The sequence below is a fragment of the Protopterus annectens genome, chromosome 8.part0 (genome assembly GCF_019279795.1).
Source record: "Protopterus annectens isolate FY-2018-M chromosome 8.part0, PAN1.0, whole genome shotgun sequence".
In the NCBI taxonomy this organism is placed as follows: Eukaryota; Metazoa; Chordata; order Ceratodontiformes; family Protopteridae; genus Protopterus; species Protopterus annectens.
The window spans coordinates 489,521,484-489,536,128 of NC_056741.1; positions in this window are offsets into that span (position 1 = coordinate 489,521,484).

Below are 14,645 nucleotides of genomic sequence, written 5' to 3' on the forward strand. Positions count from 1 at the left end.
CTACACAAACTTCTTCCAACCATGCATTTATCGAGTAATTATTTATGTTACCCTACAATGCTTTGTGCCACCGAGCTAATCGTACTGCAACCTGGGAACTCCACTAAAACAATTACACTTGAAATGTATTAGACACAAACGTCTCTTCTGCTGTCCTACCAGCAATTCTAAAACAACCAGTGCCACCAGAGCAAACCAAACACAGCAACTAGTTTGCAACCAAATATACCAGCCACATCCACTCATAATATTTCCCAATACTAAATTAAATATCCCTGCAACCCACTCATACCCCCCAAAAAAACACAAACCCACTTGTGTCCCCAAAACAACCATCCTGAAGAAAAAAGAGAGAGAGAGTCAAAAATTCTATCAATCAATAAATAAAAAATGTATTTCTCTCACCCAGCGCTGCCATGACCCAATTGAACCCAAGGCCTACCTGTACAGAAATACCTACAGGTCCTCTCAGACATAGTCATGAAGCAACAGGAACAACAGCACAAAAATATAGAAAGTAGAAAAACAACAAGGCAGGATTCACCAAACGCGATTTATTCTTAGGAAAATACAAAAAACTCTGACGTCTCGGCCTTCGCCTTCCAGGAGTATGACACAAATGAAAACCACCAGGTCTTATATACAAGTTACCAGCATTTTTTTGAAAAACACAATAGTGATGAAAGGTTGCTTAAAGCTTCAATTTTGGAGCAAGTATCTAATAATGATGCAGATATGTTTAGAATTAAACAGTTATTATTATATAAGGAAACTGTTTATATTTTAAAGTTTAAAACTTTATATCCAAATGGTCTTAATGAAGACTTTAACTGGAGAATGCTGTCTAATTAATTGATTCTTAATATATTGATTGTTTAATTAATTGTACAATTGGTTTAACTTGTATATAAGACCTGGTGGTTTTCATTTGTGTCATACTCCTGGAAGGCGAAGGCCGAGACGTCAGAGTTTTTTGTATTTTCCTAAGAATAAATCGCGTTTGGTGAATCCTGCCTCTCAGACATAGTACTTGACTCTGCAAGTTTACAGCAAAAGCTAATTTCCAAACCCTGATAATCTTACATAAATTCCTTAAACCACTCCCTGTGCTTACCTCATTTCTTCCGCAACCCTCTTCCCTCTAAGTTAACTTTTTCCTGACTTCACCACCCAAACTCTCTATTCTTCCCCTATAAACTCTCCCAGACACTCTCCCCCTGCATTAAACTCCCCTCATTTACCCTACCCTTATTTAACCTAGCCCCATAAAGTGACTCTGGACAAATTAGTTTGTCAGAAACAACATTTAGTAAAGAGTGCGTATAATTTGACAGATCTGATGCAGTATCACACAACTGTATATCTTTTAATATGAAGCATTAATTAGTTAAAAGCTATGATAGTAGGGTATCTGCCCAGGGATTCAGGAAGACTGACAGTACCACAGAAGATTTTACTCTGAAGGTTTTCCTCAGCTTAATTTATCGAAGTGTTTTGGGATTCTAACACCATGGCACTAATAGACCCCAATTCCTAAGACAGGGTACAATTAGAATTCATGAAATTAGTATTGTTTCAGTCTTTGAGATTTTCCTTTGAATATTACCTCAGTACAGTAAGCCCAAATGATTCAGGGTTTGTTATTTCACTGTATTGGTATGCAGCTACCTGCTGAAGCAAGGAGAACAATCTTACTAGGGAAACAGCAAACAAACATGGCAGTCTGGGAAGTGGCTAATTCTAATTAGCCATGTGCTCTTCTCAAGAAATTGTGGCCACTGTGATGTGATGACCCCCCCCTACTTAAACCCGAGGCAGTAACTAAGGAGCCTCAGTCCTTAACACTGTCTGCGGTAAGGGAGCATCACTGAAAGCAGAGATAGGAACACACAATTTCCCCTAAGAGTACACTGAGAACAGGCTTCAAATCTGGGACTGGACTATACGCTTCACTCCAGCTCCCCAAATGAGTCTTCACATTAACCACTGCAGAGCACTGTGTCCCAGTTCTAGGTATTTGACACACTCACTCTTAAATATTTGATACTCACTCATACAAACACTCTTGGGAAAGAGTAGCACAGATTTATCTGCTATGTCCTCTTTCCAAGATTAGACAGCAACACTGCCACCAGTGAAAATACCACAATAGTCTTCAGAAGGGAAGTTCAATTATATTGGGAAAAATAAATCTTGATATATAAGGTAGCATGTAAATCCAAGAATAAACACACTCAGGTTACTAAAAGTACTTTCTCAATAACTAGCCAAAATGAAAGGTAGTAATATATTTAACAAATAAAAAGGATTTAAAATTATATACACTGAATAACTGATTTCAATAAACCACAGAGTTTCACACACAGAAATTATGAAAATAACACTAAAGGATAGGTTTCACACTGATTGAAGAAAACCTCTAAACATTTGACTGTAGCTTCCTATCTGTCTAAAGATTAACTGTCCTTGTCTAATCTCATTAAGTCAGCAAGGCAAGATGATACTCTTACTTCTGTAGGATAAGATAAGAATATATGTCCAATCTTCAGGCTGTTGTCTGGTCCTCAGCGACTGGAATACCAAATCCTATTATTTCTGCTGAACAGCTCTGAAAAATTCTGAGTGATAAATGCTGATCTGGAAAACAACCACTGACTATCGAAAAACTGATGCAACTGAACTACACTCAACTGAACAACTTCAGCAACTGAACTTTACTCAACTGAACAACTTCAGCAACTGAACTTTGACTGTCCCAGGACCTGCTTTTTATAGCAGAATCTTTTAAAAGTCACAGAAAGATGTTATGAAAATTCTACTCTCTCATTTCAGACTTTTGAAAAGTAAACAAAAACAGCTGGTTTGGAGATTCTATTACTTTCGACTCTAGCACACAATGGCATCACTCTAGGTCAGCTGACTGGCACAACCTGCATTCAGAATTATTTTTAAAAGACATGTACATTTGGACAGCCAAAATAACACTGCTTGATTCTAACATTTTACATAAATCAAAGAAACAATCAAAAAACATAAACTTATTTACAAAAGTATAGCTAATCATGCTGACATTTTTAGCACAGGGTAATTTACAATTATTTACAAGTATTTACAAAACTGCAGCCAGACATGCTAGCACAGATAACAATATATTATATCCTCACATTCACTGTTCAGGGATTCAAAGTATCCCTCTATACTGTTGTTTTTGAGAAGTGATGAGAAAAAAAATGTATGGCATCTTTTGACATCATATAGTTATTCACTTCAATGGAAAGAATTATAGCCCATAGTGCTAGTAGAAGGGAGCACCATGAAAACCATCCATGTGTGTGTATGTATATCTTTGTGTGTGCATCTGTGCATGTGTCTCTAGAGGCATGAATGTGGCTGCAGATATGTATATGCATGTGTGTGTGTGTGTGTGTGTGTGTGTGTGTGTGTGTGTGTGTGTGTGTGTGTGTGTGTACACATCAGGGTTGCTGCTGTACCTGGTGAGCACACCTATGCCATCTCTGTATGAGTATGGATTTGTGTGGGGGGACAGAATGCTTGCAGGTGTATGAGTGGTTTTATGAATGTGACCATGTCTGTTCATAGGATCATAGGAAGTTACTAGGCTATTAGCCCTGAGGCCCTTATAAGCCTAGTCAAGAGTTTAGCCCATGCATAGACAAATCACCACCCATTGCCCATGTTCAGCAGGGATACGGGTGGAATCCCAGGGATGTATTTTCTATTTCCCATCCAGTTATCCAGGTTGTGCTTAAAAAGAGCTAAAGAGGTAATCTGCTTGACATGGAAAGGTCATCTATTCCATAGATGGGGGGAGTCTCTCAGACACAAGTCTGTCCTGCCAACAAGTCCTATTGATGTCAGAGACCAGGTTGAGGCTTTTTATGTGGGTTACTCGAGTGGAGCTTGACTTGCGGATATGCAGCAATCCCATCAAGAGATCACCTTGTATGCCAGACAGAGGTCACCTCTGAGGAGTCTGTATGAAACAGAGTAGAGGTATAGGGCTTTTAGCCTATCTGTATATGGTAGATTTTTGAGGTCCTGAAATCTCCTGATGAGGAACCTTTGTGGTCTCTCCAGGGGCTGCATGTGTTTTGCGAAGTACATGCCGAATGGGGCATTGTACTCAATAATGGGCCTTATAAGGGAAGAACACAGGGATGTTATGACCTCCTTGCCCCTGGATGAGATGCCCTTACTTATGAGGTGGGCCATGTAGAAAGCTTTTCACACAATAGAAGAAACATGGTGGTCAAAAGTCAGGTTACTATCAATCTGGGTGCCCATATCCCTCACGACTGACTGTGTGCTTAAGACATTGTTATTAATGTGAAAATTTGTGGGGACATCACAGTCCCTAAAGGGGATGATGATGCATTTTTTTGTATTCAGCTTGAGGCCATGCTTCTGGCACCAGTCATTTGTTTGGGTGAGATCCTCTTGGAGGATGTCCATTTCACTAGGGGAATTGATGACTGCTCCCAGCTTGTAGTCATCTGCAAACTTTGTCAGCCATAGCCCACTGGTTTTGGCCTGCATCTCAGAAAAGTATATCCCAAATAACAGTGGCCCCAAGACCAAACCCTGCGGTATGATACTCGCTACAGGTCTACTGCTTGAGGTGGCTTCCCCTATTTTGACTAGGTGGGTTCTGTCAGTGAGCCAGTTAGCTACTCATCTGGTAACATATGGACTGATGCCTAGTTGAGAGAGTTTATCTATTATGCCCGAGTGGGGAATAATGTTGAAGGCTTTGGCCAGGTCAAGGTAGGTGCTATGCACTGTCTTCCCCTCATCCATGGCTTTGGTGACTGTCTCAAAAAAGTCGACCAAATTTAACAGACATGACATCCTCTTAGTGAAGCCAGGCAGAGTGTGATTGAGTGTTTGCAGGTTGCCAATGTCCTTGTTAATGAGGTCTGTGATAATTCGTTACACGGCCTTGCAGATCAGGCTAGTTAGGCTGATGGGTCTATAATTGCCCTGATCAGTGGACACTCCACCTTTGTGTAAAGGGATGACAGTGGCTGTCCTCCACTCAGCTGGGACAAAGCTGGTACTCAGGCTATGGTTGAGTAGGGCACATAATGGTGCTGTATGTTCCTGCCTGAGTTCATGTAGAATGCAGCCTAGGATGTTATTGGGTCCCATGGAGGCTGTATTTTTTGCCTTTGAGAGAGCAGTTATGACCTGATCCCTAGATACAAGGGGAAGGGGGTAGGTACTGGGAATGTCCTGATTTACTGATGGGAGGGACAGAGGGGTGAAATTTTCACTAAATCTGTCAAACAGCAAGTTTGTTATATCTACAGCATTTGTATATGTGGTGTCCTTGACCACAAGTTTTGAACAGATCTGGGTGCTAACTTTGAGATTACAGACATATGTGAAGAAGGCCTTATGATTGTCTCTAGTAGATGTGGCCAATTTGGACTCAAAGTTTTCTTTGGAAGATTTCACTAGTGATCTTATTTCCTTGTTTAGGCAAAGGAAACATTGCTTCCAATTTGGCACCTGCTCTTTCTTGGTCCTGGACAGCAATTTTTTTCTTTTGTTATAGAGTTTACTTATTGCAGATGTCCACCAGACAAGTTTGCTCTTCCTTGCGGAGGATGATTTATCCCTGTCAGGTATTCCTGATTCCATGCAACCATATACATGTTCGTATAGTAATTTGGTATTGTTTTGGATACAGGTGCCAGTTCCTAGCGAGGGGAAGGGGACTATGAAGCTGTTAATGCCATGCCTCAGGAGGCTGTGTTTTGGAAACTTTTTTTGTTTGACCCTAGCTAGAGGGGGGTCAGGGGAGATGGTGACTTTGAATGTGACCACTTTATGGTTGGATCTTACCAGGGAGGATGATACCACAGGGATGCTGCAGTGGTTACTCATGTTGGTTAATACCAAGTCCAAGATATTGTCACCTCATGTGGGGGTATCAACCAGCTGTGCCAAAGCATTTACATTGATAAAATCGAGGAATCTCTGCTCATCTGTGTTCTGGAATGAGTAGTTCTTCCAATCTATGTTTGGGAAGTTAAAGTCACCCAGGATCAGGGTAAAGGGTTGAATCTTGATAGATTCGAAGATGTCTAGATAAATAGTTTGGGCATCTTGGGTCAGATTTGGGGGCTGGTAGCTAGCTATGATTTGTATAGGTGTCTTGTCAATGGTTAACTGCACCTGGAGTGTCTCTTGTGCGTCATACTGTTTGACCAGCCTGGAGGTGTGTATGTCTTTAATATATATTGAAACTCTACCTCCTTTGGCTTTACTACCCACAGTTTGGGGTCTGAATGTATGATAGGATGAGTAACCAGGTATGGCTGGGGTGCTTTCCACAGCTTTGAACCAGGTTTCTGTGACTGTGCAGATGTCAGCATTTTCTTGGGTTATGAATGCTTGCAATGAGTGCAGTTTCATGTTTAGACTCCTAGCATTTAGCATGATATTTAATTTGGGTTTTGCTGAAATTTTTATGTTAGTAGTTTTAACCTTATCACTTTTTTTAAAAAAGGCACTATGGGGAAAAGCAAGTGCCTTTGCCAGAAGCCTGAAGCCCAAGTGAGACAGATGCAGGCCATCTCTGGCAAAGGATGGTGGCCTGTTGATCATATCGTCCCAGGCTGTCAGTACTGAATCTCCCTGGAATGACACCAGAAACTAAGCCAATTGTTAAAGTCAATAATTTTCTGTTTGTATTGGGGCATCATTCTGGGTGATGGTAGAATGCCGCTTAAGGATAGGGACATACCTGCCTAGGACACATATTCAGCGAGTTCAATCATATCTCTTTTCATGTTGTCCAGGGAGGTATGTCTCAAGTCATTCACACCAACACAGGCAATGACAGAGTCACAACAATACCTGTTGTTGAGAGACCTGAGTGCGTGTATGATCTGGTGGATTCTAGCCCCTGACAGACAACTGACCATGACTTTCTCCTTACCCAGTCTGGTGAGAGGCACATCTGTGTATCTTACAATGGCGTCATCTATGACTAATATGTTGGGTTTATGGTTAAGCCTTAGTGGTTGTGAGACACATGTGTGAACTATGCATGGTATGTGATGTGGAGGGCTGTAGAGATTGTGTGTGGTTTTGCCTCAGAGGTCTCCTTTGTTTGGGTATGTTTTTGTTGAGGACCTCCACATATGTGGATGTGTGTTGTGTGGGTGTGGGTGTAGGTGGGGGTGGTGTTTGAGGTGTAGTGATTGTGTTGACAACCTTCTCAGTGCCAGATATACTAGCTTGTGAGGAAGAGTGTATGGACTCTAGGTTCCTAGTGTAATTGCATCTCTTGCAAATTGTGTCCCTAGGTGGTAGTAGTAGGTGGTTATCTGTGTACATAAGGCAGTTGCTACACTGTCTCAGGATGCCAATATCAACCAGACTGGCAGGAGAAACTGTAGGAAATTGTCCATCCATATTTGTCAGAATCTAAGAGAGAAAGGCCAGGGAGAGCTAAGGGGTAAGCCTAAAGACCAAGTGCTTAAACCAAGACTAAGAGGCTTAGAATAACACTTACAATTTAAACAGGCTATAAACTAGCAGTAACAAATGCAACAGAAAAGATGCAACTGAACACTTTAGAGAACAACACCCAGCAAGTAGCAGAAAAAGCAAGATGAAGTAATAAAGTAATAGAGCAGGAGTAAACACAAGTAGAGTAAAAGAAGCTGAATAAAGTGTTTTTTTTTTTTTTTTTTTTTTTTTTTTAGTAAAGTGGAAAAGGAGAGAGGAGGAACAGAAGAAAGTTCAAGGTTAAGGAACTAAGGGTTTTGTCCTTCCTAAATGATCTCTGTATTAGGTAGAATAAGCTAATGAGATGGGACTGGGAGGAGTGCCCCTTATCAAATTTACAGCAGGGGTGGGCAACAGTAAAAGTCACAAACTAAACAAAAATTCAACCACAGATCAGCAAATATATAAATGGAGACAAAGAAAAGTAAATAATTCAGTCAAACAAATAAATAGAAACAGTGCACTAAACTAGTGCAGAATTGTTACACAAATTAATAAAAACAATGCAGTACTGATAAGCAAATAAATACAATCAGTGCAGTGCTGATAAGAAACAGTGAAAAGTGCAAACAATATACTTATGTAGCTCTGTAATTCAGATTAAGAAGCACTCTCCATCAGGCACAAATGGAGTTGTGGCTTGTTTATGGCTGTGTGTGTGTGTGTGTGTGTGTGTGTGTGTGTGTGTGTGTGTGTGTGTGTGTGTGTGTCTTTTTGAGTACATCTGTGCATGTGTCTCTAGAGGCATGAATGCGGCTACATATATGTATATGTATGTATATATATATATATATATATATATATATATATATATATATGTGTGTGTGTGTGTGTGTGTGTGTGTGTGTGTGTCTGGGAATGGTGTGTGTATATGTGTGTGTGTGTACTCAAACATGCACATGTTAAAAGTTGTCTGTAACTGCATTGCATCGCTTGGGCAAGTAGGAGAAACACTAGCACAGTTAGGACTAACAAGATTGTGTTCAATTCAGAGACATGTTAGTTATCTGTTAATAAGGTGTTTCTCATGCAGTTTTACCATGTCTTTGAACTTGTAATTATAAGTAGTACACCAATGGGTAGTCTGTAGTTATCGCATTAGTTCTGGTGGCAGTAATCTCTCTGGGTGCCAGTGTTAAGCTGATAATGTATGAGCATGCAATAAATGATCCTTCCAGTTTGTTTTATGCTTGAAGTTTGCAGTATACTTAATCAAGTAAATTGGAAAATAATTATTATTCTGGACAATTTTTGGCTTCTGCACAACAAATAAGTACTACATTGATTAAGAGTGTGCATAGAGCTGTGTTTCTGTAGCATGAGTACAGAACATATTGCGCAACTATGTTAAAGCACTTAAATGCATTAGAAGTCAGAAGTAAGACAGCTTGATAGTTACCCTGGGTGACACTAAAGGCACCTCAAGCATATAGTTCTAAACACAGATTTCATACTTTGATGTTACACAGCCCGTGAAATGTAACTCCTGGGAAAATAGATTTTCAGTTCCAGTGATGCAAGCATTGCCTGTAAGCATTTTATTTTTGTTTTGTTTTTAACATTGGATATCTGTTATTCGGTGGCTGACTATTACCCAAGGGACAGACTGATGTTCTCAAGGCTTCATTATCCTTGATGTTTTTTTTTTTAAAAATGCACTAGTTGTTGAAATAAAATATGATCTACTACTGACTAGTCACAACTGATGAAGCAGTTTAATTTTCATACACAGAGAAGCAAGGAAAAATGAACATTAACTGGGGGCAGCACTTCGCAATATGCCAGCATGAAAGCAATATCTCTAGAACTCATGGTGTTAAAAAGCTTTTGTGCAAAAGCTTTTAGTTTCTTATTTGGAGAACAGCTGACTAAGAGTATTGTATGAAAAGGAGCACAGAATCTGTGATGTTCGTTTTCAGTCTTTTCACATCTATTGTGGCATTGATTCATTTCAGATATGCAGCCTGTGAACCTATGCTCCTTTTCAGCCTTTTCATATTCGTAGATAAATCAGTCCATTTCATGTGAGGAGCCTTTGAATCTGCAGGATTGGTGATTTTACAACCTTTGTTAGCTCAGATTTAAATGATTGCCCTTCTCTTAAAGTATATAATAGCAACATGAAGATAACAGTCAGTGATCAGTTGAAAAACAGGTACCTAGACGAAAGTAGTCATATTCTCCTGGTCCACCGTTTGAAAGGTTTGCAGATGATATGAGAAGAAATTCTGAATTAAAAAATAATAATAATGAACTTTTAAAGAGATAACTGAAGCCATGTAATAACTGAGAAATGAGTAAACAATTAGAGATCTTTTGTAACATAGTCATGCAATTGTTTTTAGATACTGGGCAAACATTACACTCACTCTTCATATTTTATCTGCAGGTTTAGTACTACAAAGAAGCATGGTATCAATAGATATCATCTGTGCCACTGGAAGGCAGACATAAAATATGGTGGGAACCTAGACAATCAAGGAGTTATAATTTAAAAATGAGAAAAGAAAGACAGGAAAAAATGGCCAGATTGTACACATAATCATTAATAAGTAAAACAATGTATTACAAGTTTATTACAGGTGTCTAAGATAATGGATGTAGCATTGTCAGTTTTCTAATGTCATAAAAAGGGAAGAATATGGCTTGTGATGTTTTAGTTATAATTGTAGTTTATAGGGAAACATTACTCTCTCTCTCTCTCTCTCTCTCTCTCTATATATATATATATATATATATATACAGAAAAGGGAAAGTCAGTAAATCACTTAATGCTGCCAAATAGACATCAGTCAGAATTAACAGCTTTAAAACCTGAAAGATACATATGTCACATGTTTTGTTTATATATGGCAAAGTGACATATCTAACAGCTTTTAAAGCTGCTTTACCTTCTGCCACTAGTGTGTATTGGTCATCAAGGTCTGCTGGTAATCTCTATCTCTAGACCAGATCTTTGCAGCACTTTGGGCTGCTTAAACAAAGCTTATGGTATAAGTAGTGAACCAATCGATGTGCCATGGGTTTAATAATGAGTATCTTCAAAGTGAACTGCATAAAATAAACCATAGTTAGCAAGACTAACTACTTAGTCTATGCAGTACACATTTTGCTTATATTTCCTTTGTTATACTTTCCTGTTCAACCACTTTTACAGGTGGTTCCTTCCACATCACTTAATCTAGGTAAGAAGAGTGTTAATTAACCTGTGTGCAGTCCTTGGATTCAAGGATGTCATGTGATACATTTGGCAGTTGTACCTTCAGTGCCAGCATAATTAAATATATTCTGGGTTTTCATATTTACTTGCAGTGAATCTGCACTGCTTAATCTATGCAGCAGCAACTGCTAAAATGAATCCACTGCTCCCTCTAGCAGGCTTCTCAATGAGCAATTCTGTGACTCCTTCACATTGAACTTTATATCACCTGACCTTTGACATTTCCTGCTCTTGAAGTTTGAGACTATGCTTGTTTATTACTGCTTAATTATTTAGGCACTTGACAGCACAAAGTAATAACAGTTAATGAATAGAACTAAAAATATACAAATGCTTTAAAATGTGCAAATGACAAATATAACAAAGCGGCAAATAAAGTAATAAATACCCAAATGATTGCAAGGTATCAAATTGAAGAAAACAAGTACAAATGTCCAATTAAGCCAAAATACATCAAAGTAAACCCATTGAATTATCATGTGTCAAGTACAGAGAACAGTTTCAAAAGCCAGCTTACAAAAGAGACCATGGTAATCAAATATATACTTGTCTAGAATATTCTGACTAAAAGCAAAAACTGCGAAAAATTGTTCACAAATTGATGGCAGAGCAGGAAAATAATTGTCATTACCCTGTACAGCTACATTTTAGTTCCATAAAACATGCATGTGAAGCAGTCAGTATTAAATAATGATGATATATTAAGCATTAGGAAATATTGCGATGGTCTTAAACCATTAGAGTCCTGGGGATAAATATTCCAAGGATGATGAATGCTCTGATACAAGCATTAGGCAGTCTCTAATCAAGCAAATTCTGTAACCTAAAAAAGTCTACAAAAGTCTGGCTTACACATAGAAAACATCTTCATAAACAAAAACCTCTCTATAATATTAGACTGTGAGGTACTTGTATGTCATCTTCCAACTGCTTTGTTCATAAGGAAAGTCTGAACAATTGCTGGCCAGAACACACAGTTATTCAAGTCCAATGAATGGCAGGACATCAACCACCTCACAAGAACTGCACATTAATGGGTTATCAGGATTAGAAGGGTAGTCCAAGCAAAATTTCAAAGTTAAGCCAAAAAATGCTGTAGTTGTTTTCAGTGTGGCAACTAAAAGATGCCATCTTATGGGCCTACTGTTCAACTTATTTGTTAGCACTCTTATTGTTTAATAATCCATAGAATAACACTCAGGAGACTCTAACACCTATGGGGATGACCTACTACTTCTGTTATTAGGGCACACTGCCCTACATAGCCTCAAAATTACCTAAGATTATGTTATTTTGCTGCAGGAATAGCTGAAGAAAAAAAGCAATCAATAGTAACACCAAAAGAACCCAGCACATTTATTCTGGGACAGCCAGTGGCTTATAAATGTACCCCCCCCCCACTTCTTATCCATCTTTGATCTCATGAGCCACTATGTCTCCCAGATCCCCAGTTACACATACATGGGTACTTGGCTGGACTTCACTTTAGTTTTATTTATTTATTAGGTTGCCATTATGCAAACTGAAGTCATCTACAAAGTAATAATCATTTAAGCTTTGAAGTTCACAACCTTATTGGCAAAAATGTGTTAATTAATGCTTCCTCTATTTGTCTTACCTCATCTACTGTCACCTTCATGCAACAAACCACCTTGAATGATATAATGAGATAACTCTCACTGCCTGGTAGGAAAAAGTTTGTTTGTAATTCATTGTGTAAATGCCTACCTGTAGTAGGAAACATATTTTTCCCTATATTAGACCATAGACTATTAAACACAGATCACCATCATCTTCTCATAAAAAGATTGTCACTGCCTTCACACAACATTCATTATTACTACAAGATAAAGGAACAGTACTGTTATATTAATGTAATTCTGATCTGTCAGCCAGTGAGAAAGCCTTCATCATAACAGGACCGACTGTCTGGAATTTTCTGCCTCCTGATATAAGTAAAATAAATGACTCTTCTTTCAGAAGTAAATTTCTGTCTCACTCCATCATACTGATTACCTGAAGGTTTTGGAGCTGCTCAAAAAAGTCTACTGCCATCCAGAGTCCCCCATATTTCTATCCAAATGCTTCAGCAGATACACGTGCAACCTGTCTGTGGTTGTGACCTTTTACAAAACCTACAGCCTAATCTACTGTGTATCCCATGCAAGAGTCTCCAGAATGTTATTTTACTGTTTGTTGAGCATTACAACTGATTATGTTGTTCTTGTTTTACTTTTTTCATTTGTTTGTGCTTTTGTTTCACCTTATTAGATGATGTGTACTCTTAGATTAAACACACTGTACATTTGTTTCACCTTATTAGATTATGTGTACTCAGATTAAACACACTGTACATTTGTTTCACCTTATTAGATGATGTGTACTCTTAGATTAAACACTCTGTACATTTGTTTCACCTTATTAGATGATGTGTACTCTTAGATTAAACACACTGTACATTTGTTTCACCTTATTAGATGATGTGTACTCAGATTAAACACACTGTACATTTGTTTCACCTTATTAGATTATGTGTACTCAGATTAAACACACTGTACATTTGTTTCACCTTATTAGATGATGTGTACTCTTAGATTAAACACTCTGTACATTTGTTTCACCTTATTAGATGATGTGTACTCTTAGATTAAACACACTGTACATTTGTTTCACCTTATTAGATGATGTGTACTCAGATTAAACACACTGTACATTTGTTTCACCTTATTAGATGATGTGTACTCTTAGATTAAACACTCTGTACATTTGTTTCATCTTGTTATAAGTTGTATATTCATTTCAGATAATGCAAATTACAAACTATGCACTGTAACTAAACTTTGAATTTTATGTATTCTGTGCTTACTTCTTGCATGAGTTATAACTGAAAAGACTTCTTGCACCAACTTGTTTACCTATTTAGCAAATAAAATAAAATGTCTAAATAAGGGTACGGAAATTCCTGGAGTAGTGCAGACTATATTGTGAATAGATAACCAAGTGGCAACACAGTGGCCAGGATACTGGCTCCTACTACCCTTATGTCAATAGGGAAAATACAAGCTGATCATTGAATATTACTCCATAGCATGACCTATATGTATGCATGAAATGGAGACGCTATGACTATTGGTGACCTCAGCCTCTGTTATGGCTGCTCCACTTCTTCTGACTTGATTGGGCCTGAATATGAGAGGCACAATAGAAAGAAAATGAAAAAAAAAACACATATAATATGTACACTATTGAAGCTGCCTACTGGGAGCCTACAGACCTGAATCACTTTTCAAATGGAGCCATCAGTAAGATTTTGTGCCCAAGGAATGGATGATGGCTACAGTCATTCCCCTGCCCAAAGGAAGTCTAACCACTGATCCGGGTAACTACAGGCCCATAAATCTGACCAGTCTTACATGTAAGGTCATGGAAAGAATCATCATGGACACAATAAATGAAGACATAGGTAACATGCAAACTCTGGAACCATCACAGTTCGATTTGTTAAAGAAAGGTCATGCCTATTATTCTGGTGGATTTTTTTGAAAGGGTCACCAAAGCACTGGATGAAGGCAAGATATGCACACTGCTGACCTTGACATGGCCAAGGCTTTTGATACAATATCCTATTCAGACATTATAAACAAGCTCACTGATTTAAGTATAAACCCTTTTATCACCTGCTGGATAGCCAACTGGCTCATTGATAGGACCCAAGAGGTTAAAAGAAGTAAGGCCAAATCAGGCAAGTCACTATCTGAGTCCCCCCGGGCTTGTTACTGGGACCACTCCTTTTTGACATCTATTTGTCTAAAATGGAAATAAATAGGTTTATATATTAGTACTAGGCTAATTGCCCTTGCAAGCCATTTTAAGCCTAGCCAAT